The 18,812-nt window shown below is 43.1% G+C and overlaps 1 protein-coding gene across 1 annotated transcript in view; it reads left to right on the top strand.

Moving 5' to 3' along the window:
• Positions 1-18,812, top strand: part of LOC310880496 (uncharacterized protein) — a 215,969-nt gene that overhangs the window by 8,391 nt on the left and 188,766 nt on the right. The window contains exons 5-11 of the mRNA XM_083796368.1: positions 144-407; positions 1,037-1,158; positions 2,612-2,746; positions 8,721-8,854; positions 12,369-12,485; positions 15,561-15,589; positions 16,767-16,916. The gene's annotated coding sequence lies outside the window, so the exon portion shown is untranslated. The remainder of the gene's footprint in view (positions 1-143; positions 408-1,036; positions 1,159-2,611; positions 2,747-8,720; positions 8,855-12,368; positions 12,486-15,560; positions 15,590-16,766; positions 16,917-18,812) is intronic.

Below are 18,812 nucleotides of genomic sequence, written 5' to 3'. Positions count from 1 at the left end.
TTTTAAGCAAATGCACTCTTCCAATAGCTAATGGATTCTGTCATCTGAGTTGAAATATGCCATCTAAAACTAATTTCCTGATAACTTGAACAATTTATGAAGGGTTCTGACTGGTTGTTTGGACTTTTCTTTCCCCCCTGCAGCTGTGAATTAGATGGAAAAATACTGCAGCTGAACATAACGTTGTTTTGTCACTAGCAAATTCACTGCTGGCACTGAATTCAGCCTGCAACAGTAAAGAGGTCATGACACAACATCTGTTTTGTGGAGAGCATAGTTATTACCACCAGTAATACTGTGAATGCTGGAATGGAAAAAGTAACTCTAGACCAGAGCTGCTGTAGTAATGTCTTTGACCATTGTGTGGGTTACAGGAGCTGGATTTCCCCTAGATGTGTGCTTGGAAGGTGAGTTTGAACAAAATACTCACGCTGCTCAAACATCAGGTGGAGCTGTTTTTTTTTTTGTGTGTGATAATTTCCACCTCAAGATCTCCACAACTCTATTTCCTTAGTATGTTTTCAGTGTTGCTAGTGATTTTGCAGGCAGCAGTCTGGAGGCCTGTGACTAAGGTTTCCTAAACTCCTGTAATGATTTACATTGCTCTTAGATTTTGAGTTAAATACAGGCCATATGAAACATTAAGGGATTTCATCTTGTACTTAACTGTGGGTAGTTCGCTCCACTGTATTGCTAATCTGAACTGACTTTGATTCCTCTACCACGTTTCCTTGTGCTAGTTAGTAATTGTGCTTTGCTATCCAGTAGTAACTATGGTAACAAAAACTTACCTCTTCCTTGGGGTGATTGCCTTTGTGTGCCCGAGACAAGGGAGTCTGGGATTTTTCAGATTTTTGACTATTCCACAATATGAATTTTGCTCTGTGCTGATATTTTCAGCACCTGCTTTTTACAAAGTATTCAAATAATTAGGAAAAGCACTTTTCTTGTAACTTCCATGTTTAAAGCATTGACACCATCAGACATCTACTTTATTTGCTTGGATCCTGACCAACTTTTCCTGTCCTCTTCTAAGGCCTGACAAGGAATAATTCCAGCCACAAATAAGGCCATGACCCTGCAAAACAAGAAGTGCTAGCGGCTGCTTTTTGCACCAACGTGAAGTTGACATGGAGCTTTGCTTGCAGCATTAAGCAGGTGAACAGTAAAGAAAGCAGTTGCCAGTTACATCCAGGGTGTTTTAATCAGAGAGAGACTTCCAGTCAGTGTCCACAGCTAGTTGAGCAGCTAGGGATTTTATTATTTCTATTGGTCTTAATGTGAAGTGTGCCAAAGTGACAGTATGGTGCATTTTCTGCACTGATGCCTGTGAGTGGGGTTAATGTTAGCCCACTTTCTATAAGAAACTTGGCCAGAGGGGTTTTGCTGCGGGCTACCTGGTAGATCACTGACAGGCCGGCATGGGTATCGATGGCTGAGTGTTTTTGTGTTCTTCTTGATGACACTACTTTTTGTAGGTGTACCAGCTACTCAAAACACATGCTAGATTCTTCTAACAAAACACTATTGAACAAATACTTTTTGTAGAATGATAATTATGCCTGCCCATTCTAGTTTTCAATGTCATTTCCAGATAGTCCAGACTCCCTAAAAATGCATGCTATATGCACTCATTTTTACTCTGGTTTCTTTGGAGTAAACAGGGCAAAAGAGTTTTTGCCCTTGGAATTTGGAGTATGTCATGCTTGCTGTAGCGTCAGTCAGAGTCAAATTTACTTCTTATAAGGTATTTAAATTGCATTTTTTATTAAAATGTGTGTTTATGTATGCATGTAAAAATCTTTAGAAGAGTTAATTAACATTAGGATAATATTTATAATAATACGTAATAATGAAGTAGGTCTTTTAAAAACCTGTAGTGTACAGTTCTGGATTTCTTTTTGAAGGAATAATGTGTTTAATGCAAGAATACACTGTCAAGGATTGTTGTATCTATAGCCCTGGTACATTGGAGAAGTTCTGAAAATATGCTAAGGCTGTTCTTCTGTGGATAGTTTGCTACATTTTTTCATTTAAAATATTATCAATAGAAATATCAATCTATTCTATCTATCAATTTCTATCAGTAGAAATAAGCCACACAGGAAATCTAACAAGTTAATCAGCGCTATCAATTTCAGGTGGTCTGCAGGAGTGCTGTTTCCCCATAGATGGCAGTCTGGATTGTGATTAAGAACTTCAGACTGTACCCAAAATTAAATCTGATTAAAAGTCTTTTCACAGAATCACAGAATTGTAGGGGTTGGAAGGGACCTCAAGAGATCACGGGGGCCAACCCCCCTGCCAAAGCAGGTTCCCTAGAGCAGGTTGCCCAGGTAGGCGTCCAGATGGGCCTTGAATATCTCCAGAGAAGGAGACTCTACAACCTCCCTAGGCAGCCTGTCCCAGTGCTCTGTCACCCTCACTGTGAAGAAGCTCTTTCGTGTGTTGGTGCAGAACTTCCTGTGCTCCATTTTGTGGCCATTGGCCCCTTGTGCTGTCCCCACAAACCACTGAAAAGAGGTTGGCCAAATCCCTCTGTCTCCCACACTTAAGGTATTTGTAAACATTAATAAGATCCCCTCTCAGTCTTCTTGTCTCTTATTTTCAGGCCAGGTGAGGCTTGACCAGGACAGAGTAGAGGTCTTTTGCAGAAGAAACCTGTGAAGAATGCCTTCCTTTTAAAAATCTGGACACGATAGCTCTATCATGTCACAAACAGGTCCTACCTAGTCCTGCAAATACAGTGAGTTAACGGGGAAACTGGCTATTCATTTTGTTATGCCTTTGTAATGTCTGCTGCGATTCACACTGCTGCTGGGTTTGATTTTAACTGAGATGATCCTAGGCTAGAGAAAAAAACAAACAAACCCCAGCAACCTTTTGTGATAATGATGGTTTCTTTGTCCTTAGGTTTTGCAAGCAAGGTACTGAGAAGTTATATTCTATCAATTCTTTTAAAAGTTGCCCCCTACTGAGGTCACCTGCAGCCAGTGAAAGAAAATCCTTTTTATGAGGTCATTCATTCTTGTTCAATTTTGCAGTTGAAAGTTAAGTCCCCAAACCCAACCCTGTAGTGGTACAGAATAAATCTACAGTGTGATTTCACTTTTTGAGCCCTGTTGTGCCACATATTAGTGGGAGTTAATTTCATTAGTTTACTTCGTGAAGCAATTACATAACTGTTACCACAATAGGACTGGAATGGTGTATTACATTTACTAAAATAACTTGGCAATTAATTTCAAATGATCTCTGTGCAGTAATCTGCATGTAATAGAATTATTCAAATGTCTGTGAACATTTTACATGTGGAGTGAGTTAGATCAATCAAAAATTAATTGCATATAAGGCATCAGGATAGCCTGCTGGGATCAGCTGAATACCGGTGTGTCACAAAGTCATAATAATTGATGTAGCATTGAGTCGTGCCTTTGCTTCTCACAACGGCAATTTTATTAGCCAAGCAGGTTAGATGGAAAAATAGAAAAGAGAAATGAAAGAAAGTTAAATATCAGCTAGTGGCCATTAACTTTGATTTGATTCTGTGCTTATGTGGTTTATCATCCTGACACTTTCTGTATGCTTAGAATAGCCTGTCCTTGTTTTGCATGATTACACTTTCACTGTATTATATATCTCAGTACTCCATTTGTTGACTTGAAATACTTCATTTGAACTGTAGTTTGATGGTTTGGCCATTCAACATGAAAAGTATCTCTCCCAGGTAGGTATTTGGTTTGTTAGATTTTTTTTCTTTCCAAAGGTGTCACTTAGGTTTTTTGTGTCATAGAAGTAGGGCGTGGGTACCCAATATTTTCTCTTTTCCCTGGCAGCTTTCTCCTAACTTTCTATTTTTTTTAAAGCTGTAAAGCAGGACTGTTGCTGTATTTCAGCTACTGGAGAGTGGTTGGACTGACTTTGTACTTTTGCGTTTTGTGTATATATATATAGTAGCGAACAAAGAGGAATTACTTAGAAGAGGAATTGCTTAGCATTGAGTAAAACTTAAGGCTGAATTTCTTTTTATAGAGTCTATGAACTAGATAAGTTTGTAGTTTACTTACGATATTTGTTACTGAAAGAGGCAGATTGGTAGTCATCAGAGGTAGAAAGATAGTTTTAAGTGAGGGATTTTGAATTTAGTACTTCTAGTGTGTGTTTAATAACCTATCTTTGCTTCTGTCTTGGCAAAGTTTGCCTTGTATTGCCAAATAACTTGGTCCTTGGATGAAAGAATGGGTTTCAGTTAGACTGGACCATATCCAGGATCTATAATAATAATAATCACTGCTTGAAGGGATGAAAGACACGGACTCCTGATGGCTCTTGAACAGGAGTCGTTTATTGCCCTTTTTCACTATTACATATACTTTCCCTGTAGCCCCACGCACTGTTCACGCGCCCGAATCTGTCATACAATTGGTTAGAGACCCTCAGACACGCCTTGAGCCAGCCAGCAATTGGCCACTGACCAAAGCTCATCGTAAACACTGCAGCCAATTTACTTTATCTCAACCTATCTAAAAATTTACTTTATCTCGACCTTGCTCAAGTTTTTGTTTCTACCACTTGTTTCCTCACTATCTCTAATTCAGGGGCATGTGAAACAGCGCAAAGCCACCTGTGAATTCCTTTCCCACAATTCCCTCTTTTTTATTTTCAACCAACCAAACACTTTCTATAGATTTTTTCTATCAGTCATCGCATAAGCAAAAAACATTGCAATAAGCATGGTACAATAATCAACAGGGTAAGAATCACATGCAGAATTACGACTGTAAAGTAGCGTGCCTGCTAGAATCTACATCAGTCAACAAGCCACTAAGCGCTAGGGACGTTGCTTTGCAGCGATGCTGCTTCTCACTCGCACAGCACAATCACGCAAAGAGGCCTCTTGCACTTCTCATTCATACCACAAGAAAATATCACTTAAAATAATTTGTCTGCGGCTTCAGGAGGTCTTGTCTACTCCTGTGGTGAGCGGCTGAGAGTGGGGACCCCTCTGAGGAAAATGCTCAGGGTGCACCTAGGGGTGTCCATTCCACAGTCAATCCCACAGCCGAGCAGAGCGACTCCTGGTTCAAGGAATGATGCTATTATAGTTTTGTATAATTATACCAAAGAGATGCATTGCAATAAGGAGCAGTTTGTTGACCATTTGTTTCGTGATTTGGTTTTTGCCCAAGCAATTGAACCTTACGCATGCTGTTGCTGTTACACATCCCAGGATATCTAATTCCTGTGGCTCTAGGGGTGCTTGCGGTAAGTAGACAGTCCAGTTTTTATCTGCCAGGTTTCCCACCAGACATGTCACAGACAGGTCGTTTCATTGGCTCCACCAGATCCAGGAACCCCCTCCCATCAGTTCCAACTTCCTCCTTTCTAGCTTGTTTGCTACACTATGCCCCCAAGCCACCTCCCTCCTGCAAAGTAGCGTGTCGAATAGAATCAGTATCTGCCAAGAGAGCACTTAGTGCAGCAGACGTGACGTTGTTTTGTTTGGAAAGCCAGCACCCTAATTTATCGAGTGTTGTCAGAGCCTGGGCGGCAGCAACACCGGGTGTAAGGAAGGAGGCTATGATAACTTTATCAGCCTCCCAGAAATCAAGATTGTCCTTGCAGTCTTTCTGGTAGTGATTGACCACTCATCTCGTCTGCCTATGGAGCTTCGTGATATTCAAGATCATAGACGTATTAGGTGTCAATAAAGTTAAACGTCCCAAAGTGCAAGGTCCTCCCACAATATGCGAGGGGACACCCTGCCAGGCCCGGTTGCCGCAAATAAGGAACACCCCGGCTGGCAAGGCCAGTGGTGCGTTTGAGGACCTAGATACGTTAGGGGTGGTATACTACACCATTCAGATTCATTCCGGTACACAGATAGGCTGGCCGTGATGTTAACCGCAGTAATATTTTTCCCAGTATAACTGAACTTTAAGCAGGCAAGCGCATTAACACTTCCCAAGATATCTAGCTCCTGAGGCTCCAACAGGGCTATTGGTAATTGGGCCACCCAACCATCCCAGTTGTTCATTGCCTCTCTGGAGGCATTTCGTTTATCTGAGAGGTTCCACCCCCCCGCCCCCCCCAAGGTGTGGCCCTGTTGATGTGCTGCTAACCAAATTTGTCAGATCCTTATCTTCTAGCGGAATCCCGACTAGGCAGGTCGTGAATGGATTTCCCATGCTGGCCATAGACAGACACATATGGTTTTGTCCGATCATGTTGGCGAGGGTGACCCAGATGTTTTGTCTGGTCTGGATTGAGGTGCCGAAGCTGCAGAGGCAGATGAGGATGATGGTCCCAACCATGGTCGCATGCCACGAGCCAGCACCCATCATGGTCCTTGTCCTGTCGAAACATAAACGTACCCTCACACCCAGGTTATTAAGGGATATGGTCCTTCCCACCCCCCAGTATCCAGATTTCTCATCATAACCATCGCTTTTCCTGTTGGAACGGACTGCAGTCCTGATTGCATTGATTTAAAATGCTTAATTGTAGGTGGTATTTCTTTGTATTGAAAAGGTAGTGTCAAATGATTCATGACATATACCACTTCGTTTGATCTATTCTGCGGGGTCTCCTGTGTCTCCCCCTTTTTTTGTTTTGCCAGTAAGTCCTTTAATGTGCGGTGAACACGCTCTACTATTGCTTGTCCTGTGGGTGAGTGTGGGATGCCTGTCTTGTGAGTGATACCCCAGGTATGGAAAAAAAACCTGCATAGAGTGGCTCGCATAAGCCGGGCCATTATCAGTTTTTATTTCTTCAGGGATTCCGAGGGCGGCGAAGGCCGCATGGAAATGTGCCTGGACGTGACGGCTTGTTTTGCCTGTCATTGCAGAGGCCCAGAGCACGTGCGAAAAAGAATCTATGGACACGTGAACGTATTTTAGCCTCCCGAACTCGGGAACGTGAGTAACGTCAGTTTGCCAAATCTGAAGAGAAGAGAGGCCCCTGGGATTAACTGTAGTCGGTGGGCCTGATCGTTGTTGACAATCCGGGCAGGTCTGTACTATGAGCTTAGCATCTCCTATGGGGATGGCAAACTGTTTGGACAATGCTTTTGCTGCCTGGTGGAAGAATTGATGTGATAAACGAGCCTGGGACAATGTATTTGGCACTGGGACTTGCAATGCAATGTTGGTCAATTGATCGGCCTGGGCACTTCCTTCTGTAAAGAATCCCGGGAGTGTCGTATGACTTCTAATGTGGATCACGCAGTAAGGGTGGGTACGGTGCTCTACAAGAAATAATAACTCTAAATTTTAAGAATAGTGCCTTGTTCTGGATGTGTTTGATTTGAGATCTTTCAATTTGTTTTGCTACTCCTGCTGCATATTGTGAATCAGACACAATATTTAGTGGAGCCTGGTCCCATTGCTTGAATGCTATTACTACCGCATGTAATTCTACTATCTGAGGGGAGCCCTGTATTGTTTCTATCACATGTTGCCAGTGGCCTCCTTGTTCCCACGTGACTACAGCTTTTCCCATTCTCCCTGACCTTTCTGTAAATACTGTTTGTCCTTGGACTGGGTGCCATAGATCTAGTGGCTTGTCCTCAACCTGTACATTATTATAAAAGGTAAGCATTTTATGAGACGGGAGATGTATATATCAAGTTGACCACTGAAACCCGAAAAGGCTGATTGTAGCTCTAAGCTATTCTGGAGGCACCAATCAAAGTAGTCTTTAACTATCGGAATGATAATGGATTTTGGCTCTTCTCTGGCCATTTCTATAATTCATTCTCTACCCTTCTTAATCAAATCCAAAAACATTTCAGTGCGGGTGGCAAGTGTCTTTGTCGGTTGGTGGGGTAGAAACACCCATTCTAATAGCAGCAACGGGTCTGTTGTGTTGGAGTCCCATTGCACAATAATAGCTAAAGGTTGTGGGCTCTGGTTGCATATGTAGAGCTGAATGGGTAAATTTTCTGCTCGCTGCTGGCATTGTTGGGCAGAGATCTTCTCTATGTGGTTTAGTGCTGCCCTGGCTTCATTAGTCAGCTGGCGGGGCGCATTAATATCAGTGTCCCCTTTTAACAACTCGAACAGGGGTGCTAGTGTATGGTTGTCAATTCCGCGTTGCATTCTTATCCAATTTATATTGCCTATAAGCTTCTGGACATCATTGAGTGTGCGAATTTTCGTTGTAATGGCTACATTTTGCGGTTGAATACTTTGCTACAGTATCTTTCAGCCTAAATATTTCCAAGGTGCCTCCATTTGGATTTTTTCCAGCATAATTTGTAATCCCCATTTCTGTAACTTCTGCTGTAGAACAGGCAGTACTTCTTGCGTTAAGTTTTCTGTCGGACTGGAGAGCAATATTGTCGTCCATATAATGATAGATGTATACGTGCGGGAATCGTTTGCGTACGGGGCGTAGTGCTCCTGCTAAGTATGTTTGGCAAATTGCTGGGGAGTTTTTCATCCCTTGGGGCAGCACAGTCCAATGATACCTATCCATTGGTTCAGTCTTATTGATTTTTGGGACCAAGAACGCGAATCGAGGAGCATCAGCAGGGTGAAGCAGAATAGTAAAGAAGCAGTTCTTTAAATCGATAATTACTATATTCCAATTTTGAGGGATCATAACAGGAGAAGGTAATCTGGGCTGGGGAGTTCCCGTGTCTTCCATTGCGTTGTTTATTTGATGTAAATCGTGAAGTAATCGCCATTTTCTGCTTTTCTTTTTAATAACAAACACAGGTTAATTCCAGTGTCTGGTTGTGGGGGTAATGTGTCCCAATTGTAACTGTTCTTGGACAAGTTCTTGGAGAGCAGCGACCTTTTCCGCAGGGAGCGGCCATTGATTCACGCACACAGGATTATCAGTCCTCCAGGTGAGTCTCATGTGCGGTCGTTCATCAATGGCCGCTATCGAAAATTTTCTGGAAAGCTCAGGGTGAACTCGCCCTGTCCCATCACATCCCTCCCCAGGAGACTGACAGGTATGAGGGCAGCATATGGCTGGACGTTATACAGCGAGCCTTCATGAGTGTTAATGGTAAGCATATACCAGCTCTGAAAAGTATCAGAGACACCACTGACTCCCACAAGGCCTTTTGTGGTGGAATGTAATGGCCAACCTTTGGGCCAATCCTGAAGAGCAATGACCGTGACATCTGCCCCGGTATCCATTAATACGGTTATTTGTGCGCTCGAGGGGTCGGCCTTTGGGTGATGAAGTGGTAGGGTCCGTGTAGGTCTCTTGATGGCGATTGCCGAGGCCCAAAAAAGTGATGGGGGTCCCGTCGATCCAAACCCTGCATCGTGCCGGTCGCGCATCTCTGCTTGTGGAACTGTGGCTTCAAATAGTATTAACTGTGCAATTCTAGTCCCCTTGGGTATGAGCATTGGAGGAGGAGGAGTCCATGCCATTGCTTGTATTATTCCTTCATAACCAGCATCGATTACTCCAGGCAGTACAAAAAGACCCATTAGTGTGGTGCTAGCCCGTCCTAGCAAGAGGGCGCTGCATCCCTTCCCTACCGGTCCCTTTACGTTTAGAGGCATTTTGCGGACCCGAGCGTCCCACAGGGTGCAGGTCGTTGCTGTGGAGACATCCGGTCCGGCGCTTCCTCGGGTTTTGGCTGTGGGGGAATCCGCGGTGACGCAGCGGGCGGGAGCGCTGGAGCAGCGGGCGGCTGCCGTCGCGGCCCGGCGGTCGCCATGCCCGGGGCGGTGACTGCCGCGAGGGCGGCCCGCCCGCCACCGAGGGCCGCGGCTCTTGAGTCGCCATGACACAAGCCATGTGTGCCGCCCCGCGCTCCGCTTCCCGTTTCCCTGCTGCGGTTGCGGAGGTTGTCCCTCCGCTTTACGCTTCGGATGGCGCTGGCTAGCCCAGTGCCATTCCTTGCCGCACCGTGGGCAAAGAGTGGGAGGAGCAGGGTTACCGCGTTCCCCCCCCCCCGCTGCTCGCTGTGGGCATTCAGTGGCAAAGTGCCCCGTGGCTCGACAGCGCAAACACCGTTTACCCCCGGTTTTAAGCGCAGCAGCGAAAGCTCCGGCCAAAGCGGCAGTGTGATGTTCTATGGATCCGACTCGATTGCAAGCCTCTATCATTTGTACTAATGTAGTATTAGCAGGCAGGGCTTGGAGTATTTTCTTACAGTCTGTGTTTGCATTGTCCACTGCCAGTTTTAGCATAAGGGCCTCTTTGGCCTCGCGGTTGTCAATTTGTTTGTCCAAAGCGTCTCGCAATCTATCAATGAATTGCATGTAAGGCTCGGTAACTTGTTGCCTACTGCTGGTAAATGATGGCTGGACGTTTCCAACTTCAGGCAACTTCAGCATAGCCTGGAGGGCCAGAGACGCGGACTGCCGCAGGATGGCATCGTTGAGCCTAGCCTGCGATCTCGGATCAAGTGACGGCTCGGTCCCCGTCAACTGTGGGATCCCGGCTCCTCGGAGGGGGTCGCCAGGCTGCCGGTCCCTGTTACCCAGGACGGCTAATTCGCACCCTTCTTTCCATTTTTGCTCCCGGAGTAATTTTTGTGTTGGCGTTAAAATCATCGCGGCTATCTGACGGCAATTGTACGGCACCAACAATTGACCAGTCATAACGTTTTCTAACAATGACCGAGTAAATGGTGCGTGTAATCCATATGTAGTCACAGTCTTTCTTAATTCTTTAATTAGGTCCCATTGGAAGGCGTTATATTCATTTGGACCGTTGGGTCGCACCTGCACCGGGAAAGGCATTCCTACTGGGTCCCCGTCCTTTAGCGCTTCCCGGCGCACTAGCTCCCATCGTTCCCACGGGTCAAAAGCTCGGGCCCCCAGGGGGGCATTATCGTGGGCAGGCAAGGCGGGAGCCGAGGGGGTCAGCGGGGAGGGGCCCTCTTCCTTGTCATCCCCCAGGTCTATCAAATTGCACTGCTCTGGTGACATTGCAGGCTCTGATCTTGGTTCAGCTGCTGTTATTGCCTGGGCAGCAGTGTTCTGTACTTTCTTTTCTGCCTGCCACAATCTTAAAGTCTCAGTCACCAGCTGCCACGTAGTCATCACCTCAGCAGCGTTAGTATCCCCACTGGACGTTGCTTCCCATATTTTTTCCCCCGCTTGGTCCCAAGTTTTTACATCAAATACTGCGGGAGCCATTGAGGGGAACCCTTGTTTTCGCAAAAATTTCAATAATAGCTTTATCTTAAACGGATCATATTTTACTCCCCTTTCTATTAGGAGATGTGTTACTAGTTTCACTATAGCCTCTTCCTCTGCCGAAAGGCTAGCTCCCATGATTAATGCCCAGCTGCTCACCTGTCCTTCAGGCGATGTCCTGGGGTTGAAGCTGCAGTCCAGTTGCAAGCTTGAGTCATTCGACTGGGTTCACTTCAGGTGCTCATGCAGCACTGGTCCTCCCACGTCAGGGTCACCATTTGAAGGGATGAAAGACATGGACTCTTGATGGCTCTTGAACAGGAGACGTTTATTGCCCCTGTTCACTACTACATATACTTTCCCCGTAGCCCCATGCGCTGTTCACACGCCCAAATCTGTCATGTAATTGGTTAGAGACCCTCAGACGCGTGCCTTGAGCCAGCCAGCAATTGGCCACTGCCCAAAGCTCATCTTTAATGCTGTAGCCAATTTACTTTATCTCAACCTTGCTCAAGTTTTTGTTTCTACCACTTGTTTCCTCATTATCTCTAATTTAGGGACATGTGAAACAGCGCGAAGCCACCTGCGAAATCCTTTCCCACAACTGCTTTACCAAAATGAAGGATGGAGGCGGTGCTGAAGCTCGTATCAAGGAGCTATCATGATGATGTGCTGTATTAAGTGTCAGAAAAGCAAGTCGCCTTTCCCCAAAATGGACAAGAAGGGGATAAGACAAGGAAGAGAGAGGTTACTTCTTTCATGGCTCCCAGGCAGTCAATGACCTTTTCCTCCTTAAGCTCTGTGCTCCTGATTGTGCTCTTTTCTTCACTCTGCACCTTCTAGGCCTGCGTGCTCTTGCTCGTCCTATTTAAAACACATGCCTGTGTTTGAAACCCTTCTGCCTGCATGTGCTGTGGACAGCTGTGTGCCTGTCTGAATGGGTGATACTGTGCTATATGGAGTATGTCTTCTCTTAAATACAGAAATGCAGTTTCTCTTTAGCCATCTCCTGAAAGGGTAGTGAGAAGGAGTTTTATTCTGTTCCTTTTTGTGTTTCTTCTGTGTAATCTTCTTTCATTGCTTCATCTTGTTGCTGAATTTTTAAAAGCAGGGACAGACTCTAATCTGCAAAGCTATTGTGCTTATGGATAGGTATGAAAACAGCTCTCTGAGGGAGCCTCAAATGAGTTGGATCACCTTTTAAACGGTGGAAGGTTCAAGACGAATGTGAATGTCTTTGGCCTCTCTTCACAGGAACTGCTCAAATTCTGATGATGGATCTACTTAAAACCAGAAGCACCTGAATTTTACCAGTGAAACTATTATCAGCTCCCAAAGATATCGGCATTCCTGGAGGGCAAAGAGAAGGCTGTAAGTGGATTGGTGATTTAACTGTAAGAACCGTCTCCTGCTGCATCATGTGGGTGACTGCTGCTAGAACTTGGCCTCTGATCAGGGCATTTCATCACTACAGAGCTGACAAAATTACAGTTATCAGAAAAGTAGGTAAAATGTAGACAGGCTGGGGGTAAAAAAAAAGGCATTGAAAGGTTAAATGAAACTGCACTCTTCTCAGGGCTGGAATTTTATAGGCTGTATTAGGCAGGAAGATGTGAGTGTGATTTGTGAAAGCAGAGCTAAGCTAAATCCAGTGTAGCAAGCCCAGGTCCTGGTGGCAGTTCAGTTGTCAGTGCTGGATGCACTGATGTTTGCAAGCACCTCACCTGCTTGTGGCTCTTAGAAAGTTACGCTGGGCTGCGACTTCTGCAGCTGCAACAGTCTTGCTACTTAGCTTACTTTCACCTATTAGCTCTGGCACATCCATCTCAGTTCTAAGCATGGGTTTAGATTGCACTGTGGGTTTGCCCTGCAGTTGGTCACACAGCAACAGATGCTTATAGAGACATTTGCTAAATACGTGCAAGAAAGGCAAAGGATTGTGATAGTCTACAAGAATCTGAAAGGTGTGAAATGTAAGGAAGGGGTGAGGTAGGTTAGCACTGTACAGCTGGCATGTGGTAGAATTGCAACAGTTGGTAGGAATGTTTCCTAAATATAACTTTTTAGTTTGTTCCTCGTTTAAACCTGTTTGGGAAACAATCTCTGTAGAACTGGCAACAAAGACTTCTTGTTTGAGAGGCACTAAAATTAACCTCCATAAAGATGCACTATATACTGTAGATTATATAGCCCAACAGGTGTTTACTGTCCTGTATTTCTTCTAGGATAAGAGCCTTGAGGTGTAGAGTCAAGCTCAGCATAGAACCAGGGAAAGAAACTTGTGCAAGATACATGTGAGAACAGGGGTAAACTTAAATCAGTGGAGCCTTTCCTCCCGTGTTAGATACAAGCTGCATTTGACCCAGTTCTTCAGTAGAATCTGCTCAGGGTCGTTTTAGGAAATGTGTCCTCAGCCTCTCTCAAATAGCACCTAGAGGATGAACTCTGTGCTGGAAAGAGCTACTTCCATTTCTGTTTACTGATATGGATTTTAATGTGCTACAAGTTTTATCCAAGGTTCTTCTGATGCTTAAAAGCCATTTAAAAGGGACAAGGACAGTTCACTGGCTCCATAAGGATTATTGTGTTGACAGATGCTGCTGGTCAGCCTTTTCGGTTAAGCTTGCATTTTGGAACTCCTGGCTTAAAATGGAATGCAAAATTGAGGCTTTCACAGTCAACATACGTACTTTCTAGGCATAATGAAACGGGGAAACTTTCACTGAGTTTCTTAACCAAAGTAACCTGCGAAAAGGCTTTGCAAATTATATAGCAGTAGAACTGGTACCGGATACTGGAGAGTTAGCTCAGCCTTTTTAATAAGTCAAGAGCCTTTTTAATAAATTTCAGTGATCCCCACCCCTCCCCCCCAACCCCCCCCCCGCCCAAAACAAAAAGAAGAAAAAAGCAAAAACCGAACTAAACACACACACACACACACACAACTACACAACTAAAATCTGTGTGGTCTGCCTGTTCCTTAGACACGTGTTTTGAAATTGTGTTCATCTTTCACTAACTAGCCTTCATGAATTTTAACCTTCCCATTTGTAATGATGCAACCTCTGTGATGTTTATTATAACTGCTGTTTCAGCACATGGTTGTGATTTTTAATGGCTTTAACGTGATACACTTTTGCTTTCCTCAACACCGTATTGTTTTCTGTCAACTTTTCTCCCCCTTGCCTCTCCCCATCACTTTTGTACTACTCCCCTCATCTCCATTTGCCTTTCAGTAGTTGCATTCCCCTAGCACTGACGTTAGCATTACCCTAGCATTAGATTCACATATTCTCCAGATGTTTCTTTCCCAGGCTTGGGGTTTTCTTTCTCCTGTTGTGTGGGATTTACTGTCTGTGTGCATCAGCATAAAAATGTGAGATTAATTTTGTTAAATGTTAGACTTCTTATAATAATGAGGTGTCCATTAACATACTTATCTTATTTGCTTCTCAGTATGAAGATATAATTTTTATTTAACTCGAATGTTGATCGTAGTCGAATGATTTAACTAAGCTATTATTTGCGACCTCTGTTTGTGAAAGTGTACTTTGCTACTTACTGGCAGTACTTGAGAGCTTGTGTGGGTTTTATTTGTTATTTGTGATCTGATCTATAGCTGTGAAGTACAAAGCATTCTCCTCCCCCAAGCTGTTTTTGCATAAACAGTTTTCAGTTAATTAAGGATTTCTTTGGGGGCTTTTGCTTCTAAAATTACAGGTAAAACTTGGTCAAATTTGGGGCTCCCCAGGTTCTTCCTCCCTGTTAGGTATGCAAGGGGCAGAGAGGGATCAAGCTGACATTGTTATTTGGATGAGGCTTCCACTCCTGTTGGGGGCATTTCTGCCACATGTTTCTGTGTTGTGGAATTAGGGATGTTCTGGGGGATATTTTAATTAAGAATCAGGACTTCTGAGAACATATTTAACAAAAATTTTTCTTCTTACTGAAGCATTCCATTTTTATATTTCTTTAAATGGATTTACAAATAAGGCTTAATGCTTTCCTCTTATGCTAACAAAAGAAAATGAGTGTTATTCGGATGAGAACTACCAGGAAGTAGCTCCTGTAAGGCCATTTATCTGCTTGATGTAATCATGGGTTATATCACAGCACATTGTGCTAATGTAGCCTAAAGCAATACGCTATAATGGCAATGTGAAGTTATATAAAAGTATTTCCCAAGACAAAGAGAAGTGATGCTTTCCTTAGATGATTTTATTTTCTTTTGTGGTGGTCCATGCGGTAGCTTTTTTTGATGTTTCCTGTGCTGGATATTGTCTTTGCGTTATCTAAAGCTGTTCATAAACGTGCATTCAGAATTCTGTGGTAACTATTTACTTAGTTCTGTCAGCCTTCTTAAAAACAAAACAAAACCCCAGCTATTACATGTTTGTTTTTAAAATAATTTAAATAATTCTCTATCCTTGTTTTGGTTTTACACAGCTGCTAATAAAAGAGCTTGGTGGGAAAAGGTAAGCACAGGGTAAATACGTTACTTTCAGTGAATTGATCAGTAAATAATGAATGAGGTGGTTTCCTTTATCTGTTGTAAATTTTAATATTTGTCAAAGTATTTTTTTTTTTGGCTTTTTAAGGTGCCTCTGGGGATGTTCTGACTTCCCCTTTTTGGGTATGGATCTTGTTTTTTCTGTGAACTAACTCAGCAATAACTTCTACTGGCTTGAGTGAGGACAGAGACCTATAGGGCTGGAGTCCAGAAACTTGCGGTAGCTTCAAGTTCAGTATTGCTTGATAGCAAGGTATCGCTATTGGGCATCTAATTTTATTTTTTGTATGTGAGATGATCAATGATAAGCTTTCAGCTTGTGGCATAAGCAATGTTGTAATGATTCGTATCTCTAGCAGTCTGGGTTTCCAACAGTTGGTGGAGTAGGGGAGGAAGAGGGGAACCCAATAGCATTGCAGTCCTTTCATCTGCCAAAAGATGGAGTGAATGACCTACCAAACAGCCTGCACAGCTAATTGTTTTTTCTAGGCAACTGGGAACTTCTCTGCAAGGAAGGAAGGTTTTCTGCTGCCTTACAATGTAAAGGCTTATACTTCTCATAATTTGTGCTAAATGTAATGAGGCAGTTTGTTGTAACAAATTGATGAAACTGGGTGGTAACAGATGGGTTGGTGACAAATGGGTTAATTAGAGGTCTTATATAATCAGTTTTTATTTCAACTATTTTGTCTACTTACGTGTGAAAGGGTATTTTAAAATAATCCTTTCACTTTTTTCAGGAAAAAGAATTGCGTGTGCTACTGGTGGTCTGAACTGTCCCTTCTACAAATACAGGGGTCCTTATCAAATCAAACTAAAATCAGTATTGACATGTCATAATTACAAATGGAAAAGCTAACATTTTCAGTAGTGCAAGGGAATTATTTTAGTTGCTATGGAACACTAAATTTCTTTGGCAAATAAGATCATGTGCATGCTGTAATGTAGCTGGGTACATGTTGTCTTTTTCTGTAGGCTTTTCATTTCGTTGTCCGTGCTAGAATTACCTGTTAGATTCTGGCAAGTGAGCTTTTCTCATCAATTACACTAGCATGAAAGCTGTAGAGTTTTTCTATGTTTGTCACTGTTTGCTTCACTTAGTGTCTGCCTTTGTGCTGAGGGACTCTAATTATTTCTCTCAGGTGTTGTCTCAGGTGACTTGATGTTGTCACTAAGCTACTGAGGTAGGTGCTGCCAACGTGAACCACTAAGAAGTGCTGGAAAGACTCATCAAGATAAGATGGAGGAGGCTGGAATCACAGGGGAGAGGCTGTGTAATTTAGATTCATCAGGTAAATGAACTACAGACGAGTATTATGGGTAAAACTGGTCCCAGAGTGGCCTTTTTTGCTTGGTAACACTATGGTGACTTTCCAAAGGGTATGGTTTGGTAAGCTGCTATTTTGACATAGCTGCTAGGTTACATTCAGCATCTAATGTCTGATATCTTGTATTGCCTAGGTTTTTCTCCCTAGCATTCCCATTTATCTATAGCAATCTCACCTATAAAGGCAGTCTTGTTTGCTTCTAGAATATCCCTTTTTCAGGCCAGACTTTGTACCTCTTCACAGAATTGAAAGGCAGAGGAGTACTTTTAGCTTTGAACATTTCCAGTAACGTAGATTTTCCCTTTAAATGTCAGTAACTTGGAGCATTAGAGCATAAATGAAGTGTCTGATAGGTGGCATAAATGGGGCAGAAGGAGGTTAAAGGACTCCCCCAGATGCACATAGGAAGTCAGTGTCAGATTGCAGTTCAGAGATGAACAGAGCTTGGATTTTGGTACCTTTTTCAGGGTACAGATTATTATAACATCAACCTGTCTGCATTAGATTTTAAACATTGCACCCTGTTTCCCTCATGTCCTATCAAAAAAAAAAAATCCCAAACCAATATAAGCACTTAAGGATGATAAATGTGGATTGCAGTGTGGGAAGGTGAAGTAATAGTGACAGCAAATGGGCAGGTTCGTTTGATTCAATGCATTTTGTACGTTTTTGGGCACTTCAAACATTGACAGCTCTAATTGTGTGTTACCAGACCATTCAGCTTTCATGTGCATTTGTGTAATTTTTGTCCATTATTGTAAAACAAACAAACAAAAAAAAACGAGACTTAAGCTAGATCACAAATTGGCATGAAGAACACTCATGTTGAGAGGAAAAGTAGGAAAAGAAGTTGTGATGTAACATAAAAGGTGAAAAAGGTGAGTTCTTATTTAAATGAGTCCGCCATATTTGCATATTACTTGCACTGCTCTTAAAATAAAAAAGGACTCTTTCAGACTTTTAGCAGTTTGTATTCGGAATACTCACTTCACTGCTTATTCTGTATAAGGCATAACTATCTGCAAGAACAAACTTAAATGTTAATGAATTCAACTGCTTTATCCACTTGATGTGTATTCATTTTAGGAGAATTGAGAAGGGTGAGGGAAAGGGAAACGAAGGTAAAGGAGAAAAAGGGATTCTGTGTGTAAGACTGAGTTCCTTCTAGAAGATGATCTTTAACTTCATCCCTTGTGTGACTACCTTTGAAATAGTACTTACAATTCACAGGTTTACTCACTTTTTCATTGCTTAAAAAAAAAAGTCATGTTTTGAAAATAATGTACACCCTGATATTGTTGGGGGGGGTGTATGTTTAAAGTTACAGGAAACAAACATTCATGAGCTGTGGTGAGCAGTTGCAAACCTTAGGGTGCTGTGAGGTTGGCCTGGTGTAAGCTCTACTTGCAGTTACCTTGAGTGTTTTGGGTGTTGGGAAGTGTGGGAAGGGTCTTCCAGTGTGGAGATAACCAATGTAGTACTTGCGGTTTAAAGGTCCCAATTACTGTAAATGCTGAAAATGTGCCTTTTGCCCAGATACTCCAAATGACCTTAGGTTCCTGTGGGCCCCAGGAGATGGTGTGTTGCTGTCCATTTTAACAGTAAGAAGCAGACATAATATATGGAGGTAGACCAGAGTTTGAGAAACACTCTGTAAAATGGCATTATTTTATTTCTGTTCTATGCTCTGCTTGTTTTAGCAGTGCCAGGAGCTCTGTATAAACTCTACAGAATTTAATCTACAAAAGACTTGAGGTTGCAGGCACGCTACTGTTGTGTTTGGTGTGGACATGGGCTGCACTAAAAGCATTGCCTGTGGTGGCTTCTTGCCTGGACACCAGGACTGACTATAAAAGATAG

Source organism: Anser anser (assembly GCF_964211835.1).
Source record: "Anser anser genome assembly, chromosome: 12".
In the NCBI taxonomy this organism is placed as follows: Eukaryota; Metazoa; Chordata; class Aves; order Anseriformes; family Anatidae; genus Anser; species Anser anser.
The sequence above is the reverse complement of the archived record's forward strand: the minus strand, read 5'-3'. Positions and strand labels throughout refer to the sequence as shown.